Consider the following 21,366-nt stretch of genomic DNA (forward strand, 5'->3'; position numbering starts at 1 on the left):
AAATACCTCCAGGGATGGTGACTCAACCACTGCCCTGGGCAGCCTGTTCTAACGCTTGACAACCCTTTCAGTGAAGAAATTTTTCCTCACATCCAATCTAACCCTCCCCTGGCGCAACTTGAGGCCGTTTCCTCTCGTCCTGTCGCTAGTTACTTGGGAGAAGAGACCGACCCCCACCTCGCTACAGCCTCCTGTCAGGTGGTTGTAGAGAGCGATGAGGTCTCCCCTCAGCCTCCTTTTCTCCAGGCTGAACAACCCCAGCTCCCTCAGCCGCTCCTCATCAGACTTGTGCTCCAGACCCCTCACCAGCCTCGTTGCCCTTCTCTGGACACGCTCCAGCACCTCGACGTCCTTCTTGTAGTGAGGGGCCCAAAACCAAACACAGTATTCCTCAGTCCTCTGTCTACAGTCGGGTTGTTGTGCAAACATTGTCCTTTTTCTCTTTCTTCCTAGGGCAGCACTAAAGCCATGAATTTCTCTCTTCCTTGATACAATGAATACAATACTTTCACATCTTTACTACATTTTTTTTTAATTTATGGTGGTCTTCTCAGAAGTCGTCTTATCCTCCTTTCACATGGATCCAAAGCTGGTAAGTATTGCTTCAGATCAGCAGTAACGTTACAACCTTATTTCCAATCTAATGCTCTCATTTCAACCTCTCCTAACTTTCTGCACTATAGCCATTACATTTTAAATGTGTAGGAGCTGAATATGCCATGTCTTTAGTAATCATGCTTTTATACCAGCAACATCCTTTCAAACAAGGACAATGTTATTCTAATAAGAATTAAAAAATTAAATAAAATAATTTTAAAAAGAGATCAGAAATTGAACAAAACTCTGGATCTGGTCACCATTATTTCCTAAGAAGCAAGGGGAAAAAATGAAGTCCTATGTCCATGCCACACCTCCTATCTCCTCTCCCCCCATTTCACAGACTTGCTACAAAGGATTTCTCTCAAAAGTCAAAGGATCCTTGCACCTTCATGATCTGCCTCACATCCTCTCTGCTATCATAATTGTCCTGAGTTTTAGTCACAAAGTAACAGAACAGTTAAGGATCTCCAGAGATCCCTTCCAATATCTAGACCATCTAGACTCACGCTACCTCATATTGAAATTCTTCCATTTCATTGAAAGGTGAAAGAGAAAAATCTCCCTCCCATCCTCAGGCATTCGCCGTTAATGGAAGCTACCATACAATTTTAAGACAATAAACAGGCACTACAAGAACTGGACTTGTCTAGACAGTTATTTTTCAGTAAGCCATTATTTTTCAGGAATCCTGAAGCATATATTTTGCAAACAAGCCCATGAAAGCAAATGCATAGACTGTTCATAGGGTGCAACTGTCCAAATGTCTCCAACCTCCACTGACTTCTCTCCAGATGAAATGAGTTGCCCATTTAGTAGCTGGTAAAGTCTGAGCCCGTATTGCTATTGATACAAAATTATTACAGTGGTCCAAATTATTTTTTAAATGAGAAAATAAACCTTCGCCTACACTCATTTTATTCATCTATCCTTTACAATGTTAAGAAAGATTTATCAGTACACAGACACGGGTGTACTGATTTAATAGTTTCTCATGAATATTGCCATTCATAATAAGACAATCAAAGTCAATCTCGCACTTCAGCAAGAACATGTTACTTAAGATTATACCAGAATTATAATAGCCAGGTATTTTATAATAGCCTGAAAATGACCTATCAAGCCTAAGCATTTTCCATTCATATGATTTCAAGAACAGGACTTGATTCCATGCAACTACGTCCCAGGAAATGGCATGACAAGCAGCACACACTCTACAAAAACAAGATATGCATATTGTAAGAAAACCTCCCACATACTTGTATGGAATTGGCGATAAATCTTGAACCTATTTAAGGACACAAAAAATGCCACAGTCCATATTGTTACTATAGCATCAAACTAGGTACTCCTTTTTGGAAAAGTTAAAATTTTTCTCACAAATTTTAATGTCAAAAATCTCTACATAAAGCTAAGCTAGATGGGCTATAAAGAACGTATTTAAAAGGAATCAATTAATGTAAAAATGCTATTATGAAACACATACCAATGGTTAACCGGGAAATCTTTTAAAAATTACTTTTACTTTCCAACATCAAACATGCCCTGGGTCCTGTGAAAAGCTCTGCCTGAATCTTCCAGGATTTCCCATTGGTTTTCTCATGACACCTAATGTTCTGATTTTAGAACAGCATAATTCTATTTTGCATTTTCAGTAACAAAATTTTCCTCACTATTCTGTTTTGCAATAATGATTTCAATTGAATCATTGTTGATCCTGAATATCTTCATAAAAATGACAACTCATTATTTTTCCTTTACTTTTCATACTGGTTATGACTTCCTTCCTCTCTGCCATCACTACCACTAAATTAAAAAAAAAAAAATATTCTTAGGGCCCTGATAATGACAAATATGCCCTGGTGGAATTTTTGTTTGTGTGGAATAAAATTAAGAAACCAAAGAAAATTTAATTTTGGTTCTAATTAAAAATGAAAACATTTTCAGTGCATTTCCAGGCTTTTCTTAGAGCATATCTTCTGTCATTTGGCTATTTTAGATTCCCATATTAGGAAAGTATTTTGAAAATGGAAATTTTGAAAGGGAACATTAAATAATGATAATTTTTTCTAAAAGGTCAAAAAATAATTAAAACAGAGCTTCTTAGTTCTTTACTTCAGCTATATCTTTCATTAAAATATGACTTTGATGAAAGAAACAGTGAATGATGTAATGAGATTTGATAAGCCAAGGTTTAGACAATAATACGCAACATATTAGGATTTTTTTCTCTTTTATTTTTCTGTCAACAGATCACGCACACTGAAGATGATGCACTTGTTTTCTTATTTTGGTTTGAAAAAAAATAAATTATTCAGTTGCTATACATGTATGCAACCATTTAAATACATGTTGTATTATGTTATAGAATTGTGTTCCAGTATTCTTAATATTTCCAAAACAATAGAATAAAAAAAAGCATATACATACCTTTTTAATAGTTTTTGTCTGCACAAGAGCAAGTTCTCTGTTCTCATCTGCTACATACAAGGAAAGTTTCACATATGGGTCACTGCAAAAGAAGATGTCATATTTAATGGGAATATAATTTTACAGCCAAATACAATTTCAGAATAAATTTGTCATTTAATTGGATAACAACATCAGGTCTAAACAATTCTAGTGAAAGTGGTTTCAGTGAAACCTAGTAACTGTAACAAGCTACTGAAACATTTATAATATGTGTTTGAATATGCTTAATTAAATACTGACCACAGCATTAAAGATGATTTAACTTGCAGCTTTGTCCCATTGCTATGAACAAGAACCACTTGCTTGCACACAACTTCTGCTCACGAGCATGCATGTGGCAGTCCATTTAAACAAGTCAAGAAAAAATTCTGAGCCATGGATTTTAGGAGAGACTCACTGTAACTAACCACTTGAGGTTGACAGGAAACGGAACAGGAATTATCTTGAAAAAGTGGTTCCAATTCTATTGAACTGTAAAACCAAGCTGCATGGTATCAGCAGTGATACCAGTATGGCCCTTCTGTCCATCTGATACCCCTGCCCAGATCCTGAGCTCTTCTACCCATGCCACAGGTCTCCTCCTCACCAGCTGGTTCACTGCAGTGCTCGCTGCAAACAGACGCTCGTACGCTCATCTCGCAGGCAACCCACACTCATGGGTCCCCACCGAATGCTGTCATGGACCCTCTCCCCAGCTGGTACCCTTGCCCGGACCTAGGGCTTCCTACTCCCTGGCTAGTCCAGCTTGGGGTATGCTAGTGAACGCGCCACATGTACTCTTCCATGCACACCAGGTCTGTGTGTCTACCCTGGCCACTTGTTCTGGCCTTTGTGTTGTCCCTTCTTCAATGGCAGAACACCTCTGCATAGAGCTATGCGCAGAAACAGATCAGACACTCACTCTGCCCCCCAACTGCCGGCACCCAGACTGTGACCAGCAGCCCCGCTCCAGCCACTGGCACTGAGCCCCTCACCTGCATTTTGGATAATCTCCACGAAGAAGATGCTCCCGCCTTCCACATACCCTTCCATACTGAATAGCACACTGACCCTGCTTCAGCTTTTTGGGCCCTTCTCATTACCAGGTCACTGAAGATCAAACACTAGCATAAAGGTTTGCATAAATGCTTCAGCATCCATTTAAATCCAATTTCCAAGGTCAATGAAGCAGAGCAAACATTAAATTTGCAGCTATGGGGTATTATAACCGCTACCTTGAGCTCTACAGAGTAGTAAGTAGAACCACTGCTAGAGCTATTTTCCATTAGAGTTTATCTGCACTTAGGGAAAGTCTTGCCCACCGTGTCAGAACCAGCCAGCATAGACAAATCTGGCCTCAGATCTCACCCCCCACCCCGCCCCCTCTTCCTCTTTTCAGAAGAAGGAAGTAGACATATTCCAGAGACCATACAGCACTATGTCAGACATCTTTCAGATATAAAACGTGCCACTAAAGGAGGTCACTGCTTTCACCCTAACTTCAGCTGCTTATCACTGTTGCAGTGCCGTGGGTTTCTACCCTCCAAATCTGTGCTTTCTGATTTCTTTCAGCAGGGAGACAGTAGCTATGATAAGGGGCAATGTGGAGAAAGGCTCCATGCACCAGTATGAGATGACAGTCTGCTAGGTCCTTTCCAGTACCAGCAGAAGAATACTACATCTGTTGGGAGCTCTAAACATTAAAGGACTCCACAAGACCTGAAGAAGGGAATCTCGTATGCTACAGCAACCTTAAGCGTGCTAGTGTGATTTCCACAGTAATCACAAATAATACATTCAAATATAACCTTTCTTTTATGGAATAAACTAGCATGGACACAAAAATGATCCAAGAGCTGGAACACCTCTCCTATGAGGAAAGGGCTGAGAGAGTTGGGTTTGTTCAGCCTGGAGAAGAGACAGCTCCAGGGAGACCTTCTTGCAGCCTTTCAATATATAAAGGGGGCTTATACGAAAGACGGAGAGAGACTTTTTACGAGGGCCTGTAGTGACAAGACAAGGGGCAATGGTTTTAAACTGAAAGAGGGTAGGTTTAGAATGGACATCAGGAAGAAATGTTTTACGATGAGGGTGGTGAGACACTGGCACAGGTTGCCCAGAGAAGATGTGGATGCCCCATCCCTGGAAGTGTTCAAGGTCAGGTTGGATGGGGCTTTGAGCAACCTGGTCTAGTGGAAGATGTCCCTGCTCATGGCGGGGGGGATGGGGCGGGTGGACTAGATGATCTTTAAAGGTCCCTTCCAACCCAAACCATTCTATGATTCTATGTTGAAAGGTGTTGTGGTTTAACCTCAGTCGAGAGAATTGGAAGAGTAGAAGTGAGAAACTCGTGGGTTGAGATAAAAACAGTTTAATAATTGAAATAAAATAATAATAATAATGTAATAATAATAGCAATAATAATAATACACAAAGCAAGTGATGCACAGTGCAATTGCTCACCACCCGCCGACCGATGCCCAGCCAGTCCCCGAGCAGCAGCCCCCCTGGCCAGCTTCCCCCAGTTTATGTACTGAGCATGACAGCACATGGTATGGAATGTCCCTTTGGCCAGTTTGGGGTCAGCTGTCCTGGCTGTGCCCCCTCCCAGCTTCTTGTGCACCTCCAGCCTTCTCAGTCAGTAGAGCATGGGAAGCTGAGAAATCCTTGACTAGCGTAAGCACTACCTGGCAACAACTAAAACATCGGTGCCTTATCAACTTTGTTCTTGTCCTGAATCCAAAACACAGCCCTGTACCAGCTACTAGGAAGGAAATTAACTCTATCCCTGCCGAAACCAGGACAAAAGGACCCAAGTGGGAGAAAAACATCCTGCAGAAACAGAATAACTTCACACGGGTATAATGTCAGAAAGTGGAACTGGAGCAGTGCCTCTGCTTGAAGAGAGGAAATTGGTGGAAGAATAAAACCAGGATACTCAACTGCTCCGATGCTTCCCTTTCAAGATTGCAGCACAGTCAACTGGATGCCAATCTAAGGTTTCTTGAAAGAAGGATAAACAACAGACACTCAGATTACCAATCATTTAATTCAGAGATTCAGACACTCTCAAATACATTTCTCTGATGCTGTTTAAATTTAAAAACAATTTTGTGACAGTATCACTACAGAATAATCAGCAGTTGAGTGTTCATTATACTAGACGCTTAATTTACTTGGAAAATAAAATACCGCAGTAAGGTGAAAATAAACTAAGAATAAACAAGACATAATGTTGGATTGATTATTATATCAGTAGATGCACATAAATGCATCTACTTAAACGGCAATTAAATTCAGCATTAAGTACCAAGGTTTAAAAGAAAACAAAGCATCATTGTGGTTAAAAAGAAATGCTGATACTACTTTGAATTGCTTAATGTACTGTGCTGCCTAATAGTTACTGGCAAAATAGCCTATTACAAGAAGCAGTAGAAACCAGATATTCACTGAAGCTTGCAGTTTACAGTGTGTGGGAGGAATCAAACAGAGCCTTTCTGACATAAGCCAACATGAAGAAAGAAGTCTGTATGGAAGGAGGAAGATTAAAAGGTAAAATTAAGGACCTTATAAGGGCTGTGAAATGAAAGTCTTAACCCCAACACTGCACAACATTAAGAAACTAAGACTGCTAACATTTGAATCCACAGAAGCATTTAGGCATGTTTGTGGATCTCATGTTCAAGCTTTTCTGCAGGTCTGGCCCTTAGTGTTAATTCAATGCTTAGACACTTAAGTCCGTGTCTGGGAATGTCATTTTGCCTTCAGTTTTAGCTGGTCTAAGTCTGCTGCTGCTGCTGAAGTTAGCCTATCCTCTCCTTCACCTTTGGCCACATATTCCTGCATCACTGCTAGTCAATCAGATCAGACAGCTGACGTGACTGAAAAAACCACTACAGAAACAATAACAGTAATAATCACAAAGTAAGAGCTTTCAGATATAGAAGTTTCCAGAAGAAAGGGAGGAAAAGAAATGCCCAGCTGGGATAAGGGGAAGATAAGACCTCACTTTCAATGGAAGCATAGACTCAGCTTAGCTTAAGCCAATTGTGAAACCTCAATCTTAGTTACTTCTGGAATCGAAGCCTATAAAGTATTATTTTGATAGCAATTTTACTGCACAGGACATTGACAGCCATATGTAAAACAGAAACAAAAAAAATCATATGGGTATAGGTGGACCTACATCTAAGCATAATGGTACTACTTACACACGCTTGAAAAACGTGAAGGTTCTTAAAGAAAAGACTCTCTAATGCTAAATAGGTGGGAATAACACCCTCCCAGTTTTAAGAGATCAATCTATACTTGGGCAATGCTGTTTTCACGAACCCTTAGAAATATGAAAATTTCTTAATCCTAAAATATCCTGGGTGAATCTTCTGTCTACAGAAAATGAAGAACTGTGAAGGTGGAAACATGGGGTTTTTTAATATACTCTTTTTTAAAAAAAAACAAGAGAATAATTAAGTTTATTACAAATTTCAGCAAGAAAATGTTGCCTTTACTGAACAGACTAGTGACATCTCTGCCCGCTTGAGAAGCGGGACAGACTGTCAGACTAAACTGCACCAGCAAAGTTCTCACTCCTGAATGTGCGGCAGGAATTTATCCGAATGATTAGATACTTGAGAGCGTTTACTTACGTGCACTCGTTTACTTAAAATGACCACCTAGCTGGTCAGATACTATAAACCAACCTAAGTCGACACTGCTCTGAGTAAAGCTGTCTCGCACCCCTCTCTACCCTGGCCACTTGTTCTGGCCTTTGTGTTGTCCCTTCTTTGATGGCAGAACACCTCTGCATGGAGCTATGCGCAGAAACAGATCAGAGGAAGGATTCAAATTAAATGCAACAGGCAGTGGGGCAAGAAGAGGTCCCTTTCCAGCCCAATCAGGACCCTCGCTCGTTTCAGTGTGCAAATGTGCTAACATTTGCTGTTCTGGGAAAGAGAGGATACACAACAGAGGCAGGAAGGAGCCTCAAGGGGAAGGGCAGAAATTTTTATTTATTTCTAAGTCATAATGTCATCTTAATGTTTTCTAAAGTCTACCATCTGACTTAATCTTTCAACAAACTAAACATTGCAAATAAATAGAAAACAGCACTTGTTAAGGGCATCTTTAAGCCACATGAAATGCACTGCCAGCTTGGTTTTTTGTTTTTGTTTTAGCTTTTTGAATAGCAATGAGCATTTTAAAAGAAAAAAGAAAACTTTTAAATAGAACATAAGGACATAAGGAAATAAGGAAAGAGGAAAAGAAACAAAACCTGAGATTTACCATTACAGTTTCTTATCCAGAAGCTGTGGCTGATGTGATTTGATGACAGCTTATAGAAAAATTTGTTTAAGTCACATTATCTGCTTTACATACTGCTGAATTCAGCATTTCATTCACAACTCTGGAAGCTGCAGCTGCCTCAACAAATCTGACAATTGGTAATTTTTTTTCTGTGCTTTGAACTCATGATCTGTCCCAAAGAGATGTGAAACTTCATGTGAAAGCTCTAGGAACTGAAGGATCAAAAAGCCATATTAATTTAGCAACAGTGGCAGAGACAGCATCTCATTCACAGATTGTAGCTTCCAGGCCAAAGTTTCCTAAAAGAATTTAGTTATCTGAAGAATAATCACCACACACACAACTTCTGTTCATGCCATCAGAAAATAAGAGGACGCAAGTATCAGATACCACAGAGCAGAACACTGAATTTGTAACAGTTTTCTTCTCCACTTGGAATTAGCTGTAAATAGGAAATATTGTTGACATCTATAAGGTTGCTTCTCTCACCGCATAGTTCTAAACTAACCTAGCAAAAGTTTACAGGAAATCATGTAGTTTTTCTTCATTAGGATGCAGTATCATTGTAAGCACACTGAGTCATGGCAAGGGCTAAAACCAGACATACCCAGATTCGTGATTTTGGAAGTATCTTCTGTCTCCAGATAAAACACAGACTGAAACTTATTTTCAAGCACCATACACACTAGTTCTTAGTTTAAGAGCTTGAGCTACATCGTTGTTCGGAGAAAGCTGTGTTTTGACATTAGTCAATTCAAAGGAAGGTCTTAGTGAAAACAAGACAGTTTGTTACGGCTTACAGGTTTCAGACAATTCCACTGGGGACAGGGTTCCATCACTTCTAATTTCAGTGAAGTTAATGTCTAAATTAAATTGAAATATAGCAGCAGAAATTGTTTCTAAATCGGCAGATCTTAAAAAAATAAAAAAAATGGGATGACTCAGGTGTCATTCTACTGCAGCATCTAGCTGTCCAGAGTTCAGGAAGACTTGTTAGTTTCAGCGCCGTGCTGAACTGAGCTATTTCCAAACATTTGAATAGGGTTGTGACTCAGCTAATAAACCCACTGAAAAAGAAAATGCCAAGAAGAAGAAAGCAGATGCTCCAGGGTTGCTCTGCAAAAACGAGCTCTGCCCAGCAAGGCCAATGCCGAATTCACCGGATCCAGAGCTGGCACTCCAGCCAGGTGCCTACGTCCTCCGGTCTCCATAGCATCACAGCACTCATGCTGCTCGGGCAACGGGAAAACTCAGACATGATCGGACTTCCGTCCCCACAGCTCCAGATAATAGAAGCAATCTGCAGAGAGCAAGTCTCTCCATTACTTCTAATTATTATCCTGGACAAACTTGGTAAATGGCATCAAGGTAAAGTGAATATTTACTGCAACTTTTCTCTAACCGTGTCTCTTTTCAAAATACTGCTAAAATTACATGTTACATTTCCACAAGGATTTCACTTCCCTCCATTAAAACACCTGACTGATTCTTACAAAAATACTGCTAAACAAAACTTCCAAAACCTACAAAATCATGCTTGAACAACAAAACACCTCATAGCCAGAATGTGTCAATGTTAAAGAGCATATGCTTTCTGAAGAGAAGGAGCCATTAAAGAACTGTAGAGGCATTACTGTACAATAAATAGGTAATCACTTTTTTTATGCTAGGAACATACTTTAACACTTTGACCTTAAGACTTCATAAGCTCAAAGACCTGTTCATGAGAAGTGTTGTTAAAGAAAAGGTCAAGTTTACAATAATTAAGGTTGGGTTTTGTTCGTTTATTTTCTTTTTTACAGTTTCTTTGTGATATTCCTCTTATACCCTGGTGCCGTGCCATCTTTAAACTTCCACTGTTGATCACAAATAAAAGCTCATCCTCTTGAACTCTAGCATTACCTGCAAAACTTCTTCCAGAAATTCAAAACTTATTTCCAGGCAGAGACACAGGAGACCAAGGATATCGAAACATCTCCATAATGAAAACATACACGAGACCACGAGCCTTGTAACAAAGTGAATTCACTGCGTGTTCAAAGGCCTGTAACTGCAAATGCCATGCCCCTATTTTAGAAAAGTAACTGCCATTAAAATATAAGCAAAACATTCAACTACACTAGTCATGGAAACATAATAATATGGATCCATCACTTGAACACCTGCTTTCAGATGTTGATTTAGCTAAAAACCACAAAAACCAAACAAACACAAACCAAAACCAAACAAACACAAACCACCATGTCTAACCAGACCAGTTCTTTCTAGACTCCTAGAAAGAACAACAGAAACACAAGAAATGAAGATGAAAGGTTCAGGACTTCAGAATGCCCCCAAAATACATAAATACAGTCAGCCGGCCTGTGTTTCTCATGGAGAGATTGTACAGTGGAAACAACCTACTCAATCCTCATCTCAGGCATTTTACCTAAAGGGCATATTAAAAGCAATTAGCAATGGTTATCCCTACGTAGAAAGTGCCTATTACCAGGCCATTCACCAATCAGAATGGATCCGCCAAGCAAAATGCAGAATATGTTACCATACTCTGTCTCTCACATAGTTTTACCATAGGAATCTTAATACCTATATAAAATTGATCAGGTTTACAGAAAGACTTGCAACAGACCTGTAGCAGCCTTAACCTTCCAACCCATTAGAAGCTACAATGAGCAACAGGATGCTGACCATCAGTGAAAGCACAGCTGAGCAAGGAAAGGACTAGATGCAGATCCAGTAAGTATGAAGGGTAGTGAAGGCACAACCATGACAGGTGACCAAAAGCATACATCACATGAAGTGGGCACGCAATTAACTGAAGAAATTTTAGTGGGTGGAAAACACCGTTAATAGTACCAGGGAAGATGGAAAGGGGAAGAATAGTAGATGCACTTGATACCCTAGAGCACCATAAAAGAATACGCTTATTCTTGAAACCTTGTTTACTGAGAACTGAAAATGAATGTACAGATTCAACCAAAACAAAGTCAAACCAAAACCCAACAGGGTATACACATCTTCTTCCCCAATGAAGAAGTCTACTTCGCTTTATAATTTCAGCTTACCCATTCAATTCTGGATGGAAGATATACTGGATATACCTGGATGGTGCATCTATTTGAGGCATTAACATGCATGTGAATACTCCTCTCCACTCCCCTCCCTCCCCAAATGCTGGGATCCTCCAAACCCAAAATCACAGAACAAAGCAGTACTCAGGGTACTATTCAACCAAATCCTGGTAATGCTAGGGAGGAAGATGACTATGAGCTGGATGAAATAATAACCAGTGGGTTATGAAAAGACTTCTGGAAAAAAGAGAAACTTGAAAACAAGTGTAATGGAAGCACAATATTTTTTACTTTTTAAACAGTGCAGAAAGAAAGGAGAGAACAAAGCAGCAGCCAAAACCTGGTTTGACACTGCTAAAAGCTGCCCCACTGGCACCACCCCCTCTGTCTAGGCTGGGCAGGGCATCCTCCCCGCCTGACACCATAGGTACCAGATAGTAGACTGACCATCCTGGCTGTGTGTGTGCACATGCGTGCGCGCACACGCCATTAGCGGATTATAGGGGACAGCCTGGGTGCACGTAAAGCTACAGAAGCTACATCTCCAACAAGAGGTGTTTTAGATTCCGAAATCCATGTGCTCCAAAGGGCCAAGGGCTGCTTCTAATCCACACTGCCAGCAACAGGGGCTGCATGGGTGAATGAGAGAGATTGAGAAAGAGATCAGAATTTTGGGGGATTGCATGTGGATAGGTTACAGGTGATCATTCACACTTTGTAAGCATCTAGTATTGCTGCAACCTGGTGTGATCACACAGCTGAGCCTACTTTGAGACCAAGGTTGGACTAGAGACCTTCTAAGGTCCCTTCCAGACTGAATTTTCCGATGGCCCTATGATTATAGTCAAGTAAAAATATTAGCACTCATTGATCCCAGAGTCAGTTTATAAAAACACACATGCGAACAACTTCACCCTTGGTCCCTACCATCACTACCACCATTGTTTAAAGACCTCTGTACTGAGTGTATTTCAACAGAAGTTGCAATTAACAACTTCCTTGTTCCAAATGGAAAGTTTCAAATCACATTGTACGCAGCTCATTAATTTAGATTACGTTCTATACAGAATAGTTAAAACACCTAAAAAAATGAGTATTTATAAGTGTGGTCAAGGAATTGGCTAAATTTTTTAAAAAATTAGTAAGTCAGACAAAAAAATATCATTGAATAGTCTGAGTAATCATACTGGTACTTATTCCTTAATCCAGCACATTAACCCTTCCCCCCCCCACCCCTTTTTCTTTTTTTCCCCTCCTTCTTCCAGTTTTGGTGACACTCCCCAGTTTCCAAAGACTTTTTATTACATTTGGCTCCTCTGCACTGCATGTTTCAGCAAGCCAGCCATGCAACATTGTGATCATTCTTCGACAAATTTCTGAAGTAACATGACAGAGTTTCCAACAGCCATAAATATAATTAGGCAATTCTTTACATTGCAGTTACATAAACTCTTAGTGACTAGAATATATCTGACTAATATTAAACTTCTTGCGTTTGGAAGTCTATAAATAAAACACACTGTAAAGCTTTTAAGAAACTTGTTACTTAGAATCAGGCTCAGATTGCAACAACTAAATAAACCATCTAATTTTTAAGTGCCACTAATTCAGCAGCTCCAGAGGAAATATATGGGTTTGTACGTACACAGAAAGAAAAGCCTCACTTGTCTGAAATGACTGCAGAATTAGAGCTCTGATAGCAGAGCAAGGACATTAAGACAGCCTTATAGGATTCAACATTAATCTTCCCAAAAGGGTTGCAGAAAATGAAAGAAGAGTATCAAATTAATTTGTATCATAATCTGCCTTTTCACCCTAACTCACCCTATTAATTTTTAAAAGTTAAATTCAGGTGAAAAATGCACAATATTTTAAACATTTAGCAAACAATACTTTTCTATTCTTGTGGGAAAAAAAAACTCAACAATATCTTAAGTTTCTAAATAATTCTGCATTTGTTATATAAACAAAATCATTAGCATGCACTTACTGTATTCAGTTTAAATGGGAAAGGATGAAAGCATTGATTCCAGTACCTTTAACTGTTCCACATATTTTGATGCGTAAAAATCTTAAATCTACTCCCTGCCAATAATTTATAATTTGAAAATCTCTTCCTGGCATTAGAATATGTTCAACCAGAAAAAGTCAGAACTGACTCAAATTCTTAATGAAGCTTATTCTTAATAAACCTTCCATTTAAGAAAACAAACACACACACACCCCCTAACCCCCCCAAACACCCACCTCAAGCTTCTGTTGCATAACGAATCCTTAGTACAATAAAACCCCAGATACATCTTTTCTAAGATTACCTATATTTATGAAGCAGGTGCTTCTGCTCCTCAGTAAAGAAACATTGACCAGAATTAGCAGAGCATTCACCACACAGCAGTACACACCATCACACCATGTGCACTCAGTGCACGCTGGCATTTCCAGAACAGACCTTGCTCTCACACCACCGTCGGGTACGTTGCTGCTGGCAGTGGCAGCAGCTCCTGCCTGTGAGTGCACAGGGGGGTCACCCAGCTGGTGCAGGAGCCCACATACACTGCAGCCCCCAACTCCAGGCTCAGTCTGTTGGGATCTTCTGCAGGGAATTAAGGTGGGGTGACCAAAACACGTAACTCCTCCAAAAGCACGGCTGGCTCCTGCAGCAGTGCTGGCTAAGCTGCTCCCACCTCAGCTCCCAAACAGCTGAAGTTTACTTCTTAACGTGTTCAGGTGACCTAGCAGTTTGGTTCACCCAGTACACCTGGTTGCAAAACACAGCAGTTCAGCTGGTGCACTGCAAGCTGTTCAGCTGTCACCAACACAGGGGAACAACTGCTGCAAGGCAGATAGGACAGAGAGCTGAGGTTAGCAACCCCTTCAACTGAATCATCACAATCTGCATGCCAACAGCCTTAGAGAAGGCCTGTCCCACTTCCTCGCTGCACCAACACGTCAAGTGCCACAGAGCTTCCAGTGCCCCAACACTACAACCACGGCTTCTGGATCAGCTCCTCTCTCCATTACAGCTGATACCCACAGCTACCTTACAGCAGCTAATGTCTAACAAAAACAGGGATGTGGAAAAAAAACCACACTGACCATATCAGTAACAGCCCAGTTACGAGGGTGATGAGACAGGCTTTTGTAACTCGTACTTCAAGCCTACGTTACCTCAGAGTTCTTGCATGACCTCCAGTAAACCTCTTCTCTCTGTGCTTCTCAGTGTTGGTAGCACTTGGTCAAAGACATGTATGCAACTAGACAGAATTCAACAGGGTGTCAAGCAAAACCAAACCAACTGTTATTACTAGTAAAATGCACAGTCTCTTGTTTCCAATCTCTACAGCTGCCAAGTATACTAGACATCATGCAGTAACTATAGGTTTCCTCAAATGCTATGAATATATACGACCACATCAGCTCTTAATAAGTTAAAACATGTGCCTAACATTGAGATATAGGTTAATACCTGCAGAATGATGCTGGTCTCTAACTTCTGATTATTAAGAAATGTCATCCCATACATGTCTGTCATCTGCTCTGTAAGTAACACAACAGTTCCCAAGATCAATACATCTACTAGGAAAAACTAAACAAGCTGCAAAGTAAAAGGCGACAGACTAGCTGAGACTTCTTGGAGAGCAGACATAGTAAAAGCATTGAGCAAACCGGTGAAGAACTCAAAGAACGGGAAAAGAATGAAAGAAGCAGATCCACAATTAAGAATATAACTACAGTAGCAGAACAAAATATATATAAAAGGTATCCCAGAGAACAGACATTAAACATCAAAGTAGTAGTAGAAGCACTGAAGGAATGTTACAATGGCTAATTCCACCCTGCAGTCCCATCTAAAAGCAAGTATTCTAGATGAACATGACATCTTTGCAAGGTAAAACTGGTGCTGACATGGCAGATTTAGTAGATAACAACATGAAGATCAGTAAAATTGAGGAAAATTTGCAGAACAAAATATAGCATCTGATCTGTTCAAAAGTCCCTGGAAAAATTATAAGCAAATCGGAATGAAATATACACGAAGACAAGAGGAAATACCAGATTCCTGTCTAACGGCAGTATTTGTAGAAGTGTTAAAGAAAGGAAATCCTGATGATCCAGATCACAGAAGACACAATAATAAATGAGATACCTGCTGAGGGTAGTCAGAAAAAAACAACAAACCAACTAGGTTAGAGGGAACTTTTGAGCACAGAAAGCAGACTCAGATCAGTTCGAAGTCGTACTTGCCAGATATTTTCACCTTGAAATCGATGGGATTAAAAGGAGAGGAGGCAGGGGATTAAAATGAAGTATTGTTTTCTTGACTTTTGTAAGGCAGACAGATTCATTCTTGAAGAAAGCCTTATAAAAAACCCCGTATGGCACTCCTGGTAACCACAATTACAAATGATGTATGAATACTTTCATTGTGCTCTAAAAATAAATTGAAAAATAGAGCAACTCATTCCACAGTTCCTTGTGAGCATCAGTCTCCGACTTGAATCACTGCTGATTTGCATCAGGTTTTAAAACTGAATGCTTGATAAATTTAAGAGCATGACACCAGATGAGCAGAATTAAGTCCTTTAGTTCAGGTAGATGACATCATATATCTGACATATGTTTGAACTAACAGTTTTGCAATTTGCTTGGAAAACTCACTGTAGAGGTAGCTTTGAGAAAAAGTACTGATTTTGTCTTGGGAAGAGGGTAAAAGATTAAATAAAGAAATGTAGCAAAATAATAAAGTAGAAAACTACAAGTAGAAAACTTAATCTGTATGAATTTTTACATCAGTACCAGTGTTAGAATGCAATCTTAATGACACCTACAACATGACAAATTGACAAAATCATGGACTTCTAGAAACCTGTTGAAAGCTGTTAATGTAGTTAATATCCAAGTGAAAATTTACACAGGTGTTCTAGTAGAATTACTGCAATAACACAAAGTGGATATAGAAAATGAAACCTAAGTCTGGAGCCTGGGGACAGTACAGATGGCAGTTCTTTATAGCCAGCCCCATACCCAATTTTACACTGGCCAGCTTTCAAATAGAAGGATTACAACACCAGGGACACCAACAAAGAGAGATGACAGATTGACAGAGAAAGCCACACAATGCAAGCAAGGTCACTGTGACTAAGAGGCTGACCACTGAAGAGATGACCCGACTGTAACAGTAGGACATAATAAATCTACACTTAGCAGAAGAAAGAGTAATTTTAGAATACCCTCTTTATCTATGAAGGTATTTCTTGATGAAAGAGAAGCTATTTTTATAATGAAGATTTAGTGGGGAGGGGGATGAGGTATGTAGAAGTTTCTTTTACCCGCTATAGGGCTCCTTCTTTTCAGATAGTGCTGCAGAAATTACACCAAAAAAGCCAGCCTCAGGTGCATTAATAATAAAATGCAACAACATAATAAAAGGGTGGGGAAAAAAAATGCCTCCAGGTGCAGTGAAGGAGATAGGCACAGCTATACTCACAGTGTGAAAGGTTACAGTTTTTAATGCTTTAAATTTCTTATACTTGACAATGTCATCACCCACTAATATCAGAAGTCAGCGGATATACTCGGTATGTATTATTAGGCATTCAAAGGACTAAGCAGGGGTTTAAAGTCAGGTTCTTGTAAAGAGAAATGAGCCCAGTCATTATCATACTAGTGACTGGAGATGAATGGGAGTTGATTTCTTGAACACCTGTCTATAATATTCCTCTTTACAAAATCCCAAAATGATTAAAAACAATAATCTCATCTATCCCGATGTGATCTGCCTAAACGTAAAGAGAATGTCAATGCCTGCTCAGATTAGCAGATCTTTGAAGCTGTTAACAGTTCTTTGGAGAATAAACTGGAATCCTAAGAAAATGATGTTAATAAGAAAATTTATGTTAATCACAATCACAGCCTAGTGCAAAGAGAGTTTGGCAGAGCAACAGCCATAAAACAAAATCTGAGGTCTTAAGAAATCCTTTTCCTGACCTTCTGAAATCCCTCAGACATTCAGAATTACTCATTTGCCATGGTTTTGCCATCTCAGTATTTGGTATTTTCTTAAAACTCAACCAATTGTAGATACATAATTATCATCTTTCATTTGAACCTCAGCTTGAAAAGGCAAGCTTCCAGTTCTTCTTGTGGAGGACAACAGAAAGCACCGATGACTTAAAAACTCTGAAAGTAAAAAAAAAACCAAACAGATCAGCATCCTTTAAAAACTATGTTATTTCAGAGTACTGTGAAACTGGGGCCCATGAATAGTTTACTGTTTGTTCACTGGAGTCTGGAATTGCATTTGCTGTATATTCTTGAAACAACTTTGAAAGCAAGTCTCAAAACATCTTGTGCCAGTGACCCCATGTATTATTTACTTATTTTAAGCCACAACAGAATGGGGTGGAGACCACAGGCATATGTGAAAGAACAATGAAACTACTAAGCCCTACACCACTCTATTTTTATTTTAAAAGCTGAAACCGCCTCCCCAAGTATAAAATTTAGTATCACTTGTTATGCAAGTGCGTGCATGCCAAGCTTGTCACATGAAGGCAAACTTCGTATTTCAAAATAGCCTTATTGTTTCAAAGGAAACAAGTCTTGCACAAGATGATAATTTTGCTTCTGTAAGAAATGCAGGCACATTCCCTTTGTGCTATCCCTTTCCCACCTCTGTTCCACATACATGAAAGGAACTCATCAACAGCTCATGTCTAGAGAAATACTAACACCCTCAAACACGAAGGCAGAGAAGGCTTTTTCTTGAAGCAACACCCAAATTCAATTCTTTCCATGGTCTTGAGGAGACCTCCATTTGGCTATTGGTCAATTTTCATCCAACACCTCTTCCCACCCACTCAGCCCATCAAACCTACCTGCACTCTCTTTAGTGTCCAGTGATGGGGGGATATAATAAAATCCTTCTTGAGCCCTTTAAGGCACACACCTCCCTCTATTCCCGAGTAATATAAAGTTCAATGCTTTAACATTCCCCAAAATGACCAACTTCAGATTTATGTTAAGTACATTTGTAGACCTCAGGTCATCTTCTTCCCATGGAACTGGGAACACTAAGGACTATGGGTTTGTCTAGTTTGAAGAAAAGGAGGCTGAGGGGTGACCTCATTGCTCTCTGCAGCTTCCTGAGGAGGGGACGTGGAGAGGGAGGTGCCGATCTCTTCTCCCTGGGATCCAGGGACAGGACACGTGGGAATGGTTCAAAGCTGCGTCAGGGGAGGTTTAGACTGGATATTAGGAAGCATTTCTTTACCGAGAGGGTGGTCAAACACTGGAACAGGCTTCCTGGAGAGATGCCCCATGCCTGTCAGTGTTTCAGAGGCATTTGGACAATGCCTTTAATACCATGCTTTAACTTTTGGTCAGCCCTGTAGTGGTCAGACAGTTGGACTAGATGATCATTGTAGGTCCCTTCCAGCTGAAATACTCTATTCTATTCCATAGTTGTGACTCCTTCATGTCCAGTTCTAACAATCTATATGCAGAAGATTGATGTGTTTCTGCTGTTTAGTTATGAACTCCGAGACTTGTTAAAAGACTCGTTCACATCACTTTGCAGAAAGAAAGCAAGCATCATCCTACCTGCCTGCAGCCCTAAGTCAGCCTCTCCCAGCTGTTGCAGAGAGCAGTCACTGCAACCCCTCGCTTTCATAAGTCACGCTTAACCGTAACTGAGGCAGATACCAGGACAGACAGAATTCCAGTATTTTAACAACCTCTGTGAAATTTGAAGGAAGGAGAATAAGCAGAATGTGTTTGAAATTGCTACTGTCTTACACTATTGCACTGAAATTTGAGGAAGCTCTGCATAGTTTGCCAGTGCTTATCCCCTCGTTAACTGGAACAACAGAAGCACACCAGCCTGCTACTTTCCAGACATGACAGGTTAAGTATAAGAGAAGTAAAATGTACAGGTACAGGGAAAGTGGCAGTGCCATTAAACCTGCCAGAACTCACTTGTCAGATTTTTTTTTTTTAACAACATATTTATGTTACCCCAGTCTTAAAGCGAGTAATATTTATTCTCACCAGGATATTGCAAAGATTAGAAAATGCCAGCACTAGCACAATTCATTAAGATGCACAAAAAAAATCCTCCCAGTTACTCAAGAAAAAGCAAACTCTAGGCTTTATTTCATGCTGAGATTTGTGCCTTACAAGTGACATCTCCCAAACTGTAAGACATGCCTGCTGGGGAGGCAAAGAGCCAAGCTAGGATGTGGCTGAAGGCCGCTGCATGTTTCTCCAGACCTGCTCTTTTAAACTTGCATGGGGGTATTATCTCAAACAGCTTTCTCAAGAAAGTGCTTGATATTTCAAAACCTTTGCCATATAAAACTTTTTAGTGTAAACAACGACGCACATCACTTGGTACAAGCACCTAGAGACACACCTATGCTACAGTTACAGAAGTAGATGTGTAAAGGTATCTGAATCAGCTACCCACGGCACCTTAGCGCTTCATATGAACTAATTTACTCCGACAGGACACTCAGGTAAATTTGCAGACTGCGGTCTATATGTACTATTATAGATGCACTTTTACAGCCAATATGCCTTCAAAAACATAATTTACAAATTCAGATCAGTAAAATATACCATCTTCAAAAATATTCATCTCAATGAGTCTCCATAAAATTATGGGAGCCCCGTGAACAGCAATTAACATCAGGGCTGACACAGATTATACTTGGCAAGAGGAAGTTCCTTGAACTTGAAAATATTGTACGGAATCATTTAAACATACTTGGAGACAACTCTGTGTGTGCATGCACTTAGTGGAGCTTAAAAAGTGATTAATAATTTTAAAAAATCCCACAGTTTTGCCTGGTGTTTTTTAGATTCAAAGAGATGATGGAAACAAAACCCAAAATAAGCATCATTAAACAAGGTTAGAATAATAATGAGATACTTCTAACAAAGTTTTATGAAGAGTAGTAAAAACAATGTTATAAGGCAGAATATCTCTTAGAGTCAATAACCATTTTTCCTGGTGAATTTCCCCATTCCTGTCACTGTAAGAAAGGAGAAATACAGTGAAAATGCACAGAAATAACTACAAGGAATGCTTCAGAGCATATAGTCTGATTTGCTCACTGCTTTTTATTTTAGCATGAGCCTTCCGGGGTTCATCTTCCTGTTTGTGCCATATAAAATTCATTACGAGTTTTCCTAAAAGAGAAGTAAGATTTTGCTCTCACCTTCATACAAGTCTCATATCCTGTGACTAAAGCAAAGCATGAAGTGACTAACCACACTAGAATAAAGGAACATCCGCTTTCAAGAAAAGAAAACCTTACCTTATCCTTCACTGAAAAGCCAAACTTGCAATCCATTTGTGGCTAAGCATCCTAAAAATCTCACCTCTCCATACTAAATCCCAGAGCCATTTTACAGGCCTCACATTTTCGTTCTAGTTTTTTATTTTCCAAAGAAAGGCTTGCACCTTATCTGGCACTACAAGAAATTTAGCAAGGCTTTATTCAAAGAGCTGCTAGAGATAATGACTCACATCATAGACAGCTGCAAAGAAGTGCCTGTGGGTGAAAAAGGGAGTTAAAAAATTACATATCAAACTCCACCTACAATGTCTCCACCTTCCTAGGTTGTTCCTTTAAAATGCTGTGTTCTAATAAAGAGTAACAAGACCAGATTCCTTTTGCGTTTTTCCTGAAAAACTCCCAGAACATAAAGAAAAGCTCAGTTTTCTAAACATGTCTCAAAAAAAAAAAAAATCTTTTGATCTTATAAAAAAGATGGAAGTGTAAACATATGTATTTTTTCATTTTCCTTGAGGCCATTTTTTGTGATTGTAAGGCAAAGGTAAATGAATGCTCTACAGATAATCTGCATACGTCAGCCCCTAGATCTGAATTCTTCCTATGCTGTTTCACACTCCCAAAACATCTTAAGTTCTAAAATC

General features: G+C 39.7%; 1 protein-coding gene across 2 annotated transcripts in view; it reads right to left on the reverse strand.

Annotated features, from left to right (window-relative positions):
* The window catches only part of NEDD4L (neural precursor cell expressed, developmentally down-regulated 4-like, E3 ubiquitin protein ligase), a 151,199-nt gene that overhangs the window by 110,789 nt on the left and 19,044 nt on the right, over positions 1-21,366 (reverse strand). For both annotated transcript variants that reach the window (XM_009323056.1, XM_009323057.1), the window contains exon 2: positions 3,028-3,109. The gene's annotated coding sequence lies outside the window, so the exon portion shown is untranslated. The remainder of the gene's footprint in view (positions 1-3,027; positions 3,110-21,366) is intronic.

Source organism: Pygoscelis adeliae, unplaced genomic scaffold (assembly GCF_000699105.1).
Source record: "Pygoscelis adeliae isolate BGI_AS28 unplaced genomic scaffold, ASM69910v1 Scaffold174, whole genome shotgun sequence".
Lineage (NCBI taxonomy): Eukaryota > Metazoa > Chordata > Aves > Sphenisciformes > Spheniscidae > Pygoscelis > Pygoscelis adeliae.